We start from the raw sequence: 6,601 nt of genomic DNA on the forward strand, positions 1-6,601 counted from the left end.
AGGGGAGACGTGAGTCTTAATCAACTCCCTGGTCCTTGCAGCTTGATTTCTCGGTGTGCCACGAGAGTGCAGTGTCAGGTGTGCCATGTGTCTCCTCTGGGGAGCTGATCTCTGGCTGCGACCCTCCTGGCAGATGTCAACCATCCAGGATTCCAGGAAGACTTGGTTAGCAAGTTAGCTAACCAAGGAGGTTAGCAAGTTAGCTAACCAAGGAAGTTAGCAAGTTAGCAAGGAAGACTTGGTTAGCAGGGAGACTGCTCATAGCTTGGTGGAGGATGCCATCTCTGGGGCCAAGATTGCCCCTTGCCTTCTGGCTCTGGCTGTCCCATGCCTGCCTCTGCTTCTGGCGGAGGTATGGGCCAGTCTGCAGCTGGCTAGGTCTCCTCTGGTATTTGCTCTATGCTTTGTTCTGTGAGTGGGCCAGACTGTGCCTTGGTTAGAGCTTTTCATGGGAAAGTTCTCTCTGTCTGTCTTTTTTTTTTTTTTTTTCTCTCTCTGGCTGTCCCACAGTTTGGGCTGCTATCTCATGTTAGCTCCCTCAGATTGTCCTCAGGGCATTTAGGCCTGGTCATCACCCTAAGCATGCAACCTGTGCCTCCCTGTCCAGCCCCTGCTTGCTGGTGGTGGATGCAAACGTCTGGGCTCCTTCTCAGCTGGGAGTTGTGGTTAGGTGCCTATTCTGTGGGTTTTTTCTTTTCTTTTTTTCCTCCTGGTTATGTTGCCCTCTGAGATTCCAAAACTCCCCATAGGCCCACTGGTGAGAGGGTTTCCTGCTGTTTGGAAACTTGCCCTCCTTCATGACTCCCTCCGTGAGACAGGTCTCCATCCCTAACTCTTCTGTGTCTCTTTTGTCTTTTATATTTTGTCTTACCTCCTTTTTTGAAGAAAATGGGCTTCCTTTCAGGGTGCCTGGTGTCCCCAGCCAGCATTCATAAGTTGTTTTCTGGAGGTTGCTCAGCATTCAAATAATCTTTTGATGAATTTGTGGGGGAGAAAGTGTTCTCCCTGTCCTGTTCCTCTGACATCCTAGGACCGCTATTACACTCCAGTATTCTTGCCTGGAGAATCCCAAGGACAGAGGACCCTGGCAGGCTACAATCCATAGGGTTGCACAGAGCTGGACATAACTGAAAATATGCACACATGCACGCAAGGACTTATACAAGACCACTAATAGCAACTTCACGTATAGCAGCTCAAATGGAAAACAACTTGTGTCTATCAACAGATGACTGCATGAACTATTTCCATACATTGGAATATTGCTCAGCAATAAAAAAAAGTGTATTACTGACATGTGCAGCAAACAAACAAAACCCTAAGTATTATGCTGAGTGAAAGACACCAGACTCAATATAATTTTCTGTCGTTTCATGAATCTGAAGCTCAAGAACTGGTAAATATAGCCTCTTTTGGTAAAAACCAGTACAGTGACTGCCTTGTGAAGCCAAAGCTAGACTGGGCCAGATCATGAAAGGGCTTTCAGGATACCAGCATGCTCTGTGTCTTGATTCAGACCACAGTTAGGTGAATGCATACATCTGTTAAAGTTAAAAGTACACTTAAGATTTGCACATTTGCTGCATGTAAAATGAAAACTTATCATGCTCCCAGATGCATGTTTAAATGAACTCAGAAACCTGGTTGTCAGAAGGAGATTTATAAAGCAAATACTTTCTTTGGTTTGTAAGACACATAAGGCTGGAGTATGCATATTTATTAAAGTTGGATTCACCTGCAGAGGATGGGATATTTGCATAATCACCTCCAGATCTTTTCTTTCTAGGTGAATTTTCAAAAGGGCACATGTTGGTGGAGTGAGCTGTAGCACTTGGGATGGAAGGGGATTTAATCTTCATTTCTACTTGGTGTAGAAATGAGTGAGGCTCTGGCTCCCAGATTCTCAGGCCAACTCTCCCTGGTGCTGAGACTGCCAGAAGCTCACTTGGGCCTCTAGGACCAATCTGAGCTGAGGCTGAAGAACCCAGGGCATCCAGTCCTACTCAACATCCAACCTTTCCTGTGACTCTCTGGGTCCCACAGTTGATAATGGAAGCCTCACCTCATTCCCTCTGTGTGTCCTTGGGATAACAATAGTAAGAGTTTAATAATAATAATGGCTTCCCTGGTGGCTCAATAGTAAGGAATCTGCCTGCCAACCAGGAGACATGGCTTGGATCCCTAGGTCAGGAAGATCCCCTGGAGAAGGAAATTCAACCCATTTCAGTATTCTTACCTTGGAAATCCCATGGACAGAGGAGCCTGCCAGACTGAGTCCAGGGGATTGCAAAGAGTTGGACACGCGGGGCGATCCTAAGATGGCAGAGGAATAGGACGGGGAAACCACTTTCTTCTCCACAAATTCATTGAAAGGTCATTTGAACACTGAGAAAATACCACAAAACAACTTCTGAACGCTGGCGGAGGACACCAGGCACTCAGAAAGGCAGCCCGTTATCTTCGAAAGGGGTAGGACAAAATATAAAATATAAAAAGACAGACAAAAGAGTTAGGGATGGAGACCCGTCCTGGGGAGGGAGTTGTAAAAGAGGAGAAGTTTCCAAACAGCAGGAAACCCTCTCACTGGCGGGTCTGTGGGGAGTTTTGGAATCTCAAAGGGCAACATAACAGGGAGGAAAAAATAAATAAATAAAACCCACAGATTATGCACCTAATTGCAACTCCCAGTGGAGAAGTAGCCCAGACACTGGCGTCTACCACGAGCAAGCAGGGGCTGGACAGGTAGGTGTGGGCTGCATTGTTTGGGGTAAGGACTGGGCCTGAATGCCCTGAAGGCAATCTGAGGGAAATAACGTGAGATAGCAGCCCAAACTATGGGATAGCCAGAGAGAGAAATTAAAAAAAAAAGAGGAAAGAGAGAGAACTTTCCTGTGAAAAGCTCTAACCTAAGGCACTGCTGGGCCACTCACAGAACAAAGGACTGAGAGAATACCAGAGGAGAGCTAGCTGGCAGCAGACCAGACCATCCCCTGCCAGAGGCAGAGAGGCAGATGGGACAGCCAGAGCCGGAAGGCAAGGGGCAATCTCTGCCCCAGACACAGCATCCTCCATCAAACTGTGAGCAGTCTCCCAGTTGCTAACCAAGTCTTCCTGGGATCCTGGACGGTTGACATCCACCAGGAGAGTCACAGCCAGAGATCAAGTCCCCAGAGGAGACACATGGCACACCTGAGACAGTGCTCCCACTGCGCACCCAGGAAACCGAGAGGTTGGGACCGGGCAGGTGATAAGATGCACTGCCCACCTGGAAAGAGTGCGAGCACAAAGCACCTGGTCACCTGAGCTGCTCAGACCTGCGCAGGGCACAAAACGCAGGGCCAACTGAGTCTGTGCCTTTGTGGAGTACCCGAGAACCTGAATCTGAGAGGCTTAGACCTGGGAAGTGCATGCAACCCAGGGCCCTCTTTGGACAGTTGCCCTGCAGAGCAACCTGGAGCCTGAGCAGTGTAGATTGGGAAAGCACACACGCCGTGAGAGGGGGCAAACCCAGTGTGGCCCAGACACTGCGAGCACTCCCCACACACACCAGTGATATTTGCTTGCAGTGTCCCTCCCTCCCCGCAGCACAACTGAACAAGTGAGCCTAAGTGAATGACCACCTTGCCCCCTTGTGTCAAGGCCGAAGTTAGATACTGAAGAGGTTTGCAAACAGAGGAAGCCAAAATAAACAAAGAAGAGGGAACCGCTTTGGAAGTGACAGGTGCAACAGATTAAAACCCTGTAGTTAGTATTGGCTACATTGGAAGGGACCTTTAGAACCTGAGAAGAAGTATAAGCTTGAACAAGGAACTATCTGAAACTGAACTGACCCCACATTGCCCTCAACAACTCCAGAGAAATTCTTAGATATATTTTACTATTATCATATAAATTAAAAAAAAAATAAGTTCTTTATTACTCCTTAATTTTCAGTTTTAAAACCAACTATTATCTTGAAAAAAAAAAAAAAAGAAGACCCTTTTTTTAAAGCAAATTTCATATATTTTAAAAATAACTTTTGTGATTTTGTTTTATTATTTTATGTCAGGGAATGTTTGACGGGAGGATTCCTACGTGCTGTCTCTCATGAGTCCTTTGTCCCTCTTCAAGCGGAACAGCACGCTGCTCCCAGGGACTGAGGTCATTGTGTGAGGCAGGCTTGGGTCTCCTTTAGTAAACATTCTCTTTAGGACAAAACTGCTTAGTCTCTTTCCCCTTTCTTGAGATATAGATTGTGTCCTGACCTTGTGACTACATTACCCCTTGTTCCCTTGGTAATGGTTGCTGTACATTTGGTTTTCTGATCTCTATCATTCCCGAAAGAAGTTTCTTGTACCACAGCCTATATATACTCATAGGAAAATCATTAAAGCACCTTTGCTCCACCAGAGCTTAGGTCCCCGGGTCTTTTTTGTCTCTTTCTGTCTCTCTCTTTCTCTCTTTCACTTTCTTATCGTCGACTCCGTACTACAAGGTTCCGGTTCATTAAAGGACCCCAACAATTTTAATATTGTATTTTTTTTAATTTGTTTCAATTGTTTATTAATGGACCAGATTACAAAAATAATCCTGGTAGATACCTTAGTTCATCCTTCTAATAAGCCTGGTGATCTGGTCTTCCCTGTTGCCAGTATCTCCACCTTCTACAAAATGGGTGGTCTTTTTCTTCATTCCACCTCATGGAGAAGCCAATTTAAAGGGCCACAGGAAGTTGTTTGCTTTTTGAAACGTTTTCCAACGGTACAGATTTCATGAATCAGATCCTCCATGCAGATGATTCCATATTTCCCAAGAGATCAAGCAATCATGCATTGTCTGTCAGGGCAATTCGCTTTTTGTTGATTTTTCCATAACCACGCTTGAGATCAATTCATTTACAGACTTCAGATTTGGGTACCTCCATGCAATGTATGGCTCCACAATTCTCAGCATGTTAATTGATGCCTTGTTGAGCTTCACAAAGGTGCCATTGAAGATCTGCCAGAGACGAAGGAGCTGCAGCACCTTTCGAACCTTTGGGCTCACACCGTTGATACCTCTGATCCTGATGACAAATGCCAATTTGAGTTCCGCAGGTACATAGAAGTTGCCGGCTTTTCGTGCCATCCTAGCCATTTGAATTTCAGTTCTATACATCTGCCTGTATTCCTTGTGGTAATGTTTAGCTTTTTCATAAACAAGCTTCCTCCTTGCCTTTCGAAGCATCTTTTGGGCAAACTTCTTTCTCAGGCACTTGATCTTAAGCTCTGCGAAATTTTTTCACTTTTTCTTAAGGGTTTCTGGCACAGCAGAAATCTTCTTTTTCTTCTCTTCTGTACCCTCCATGGTTCCAGCCAGGAAAGAGCTTAATATTGTATTTTTGAGAGTCTAACCTCTACTCTAGAATTTTAATCTTTGCATTTTGATATTTGTTATCAATTTTGTACATTTAAGAATACAATCTTCAGTACCCATTTTTACTTAGGAGTGTGATTACTGGCTTGATTGCTCTATCCCCTTTTGACTCTCCTTTTTCTCTCCCAGGTCACCTCTATCTCCTCCCTCCCTTTTTCTTCTCTAAAAACTCCATGAATCTCTTTGGGTGTTCCAGACCATGGAGAGCAAATAAGAAATTGATTACTGGCTAGACTGCTCTCTCCCCTTTTGATTCCCCCCTGTTCTCCTCCTGGTCACCTCTATCTCCCGACACCCTCTTCTCTTCTCCATGTAACTCTGTGAACCTCCCTGGGTGTCCCTCACTGTGGAGAATCTTTTCACCATTAATCTAGATGTTTTATCATTGGTGCTGTATGGATGGAGAAGTCTTGAGGCTACTGTAAGAATAAGACTGGAAAGCCAGAGGCAGATGGCTTAAATCCAAAACTTGAGATCTCCAGGAAACTCCTGACTCCCGGGAATGTTAATTGACAAGTGTTCATCCAAAAGCCTCCATACCTACACAAAACCAAGCTCCACCCAAGAGCCAACAAGTTTCAGAGCAAGACATACCAAACTAATTCTCCAACAAAGCAGGAACATAACGCTGAGCACAAAAATACAGGTGGCTAAAAGTCACAACAAACCCATAGATACCTCAAAACTCACTACTGGGCATTTAATTGCACTCCAGAGAGAAGAGATCCAGCTCCACACACCAGAACACAGACACAAGCTTCCCTAACCAGGAAACCTTGACAAGCCACTTGTCCAACCCCACCCACAGGGAGGAATCTCCACAATAAAGAAGAACCACAAACTTCCAGCATACAGAAAGGCCACCCCAAACACAGCAACCTAAACAAGATGAAAAGGCAGAGAAATATTCAGCAGGTAAAGGAACATGATAAAAGCCCACCAAACCAAACCAAAGAAGAGGAGATGGGGGTCTGTCTGAAAAAGAATTCAGAATAATGATAGTAAAAATGATCCAAAATCTTGAAAACAAAATGAAGTTACAGATAAATAGTCTGGAGACAAGAAATGAGAAGATGCAAGAAAAGTTTAACAAGGACCTAGAAGAATTAAAAAGGAGTTAATCAATAATGAATAATGCAATAACTGAGATCAAAAGCACTCTGGAGGGAACCAACAGTAGAATAAAGGAAGCAGAAGATAGGATAAG

General features: G+C 44.8%; 1 pseudogene; it reads right to left on the reverse strand.

Moving 5' to 3' along the window:
* Positions 1-4,581: 4,581 nt before the first annotated feature.
* Positions 4,582-5,325, reverse strand: LOC122453908 (annotated as a pseudogene).
* Between the last annotated feature and the right edge of the window lie 1,276 nt (positions 5,326-6,601).

Source organism: Cervus canadensis, chromosome 15 (assembly GCF_019320065.1).
Source record: "Cervus canadensis isolate Bull #8, Minnesota chromosome 15, ASM1932006v1, whole genome shotgun sequence".
Lineage (NCBI taxonomy): Eukaryota > Metazoa > Chordata > Mammalia > Artiodactyla > Cervidae > Cervus > Cervus canadensis.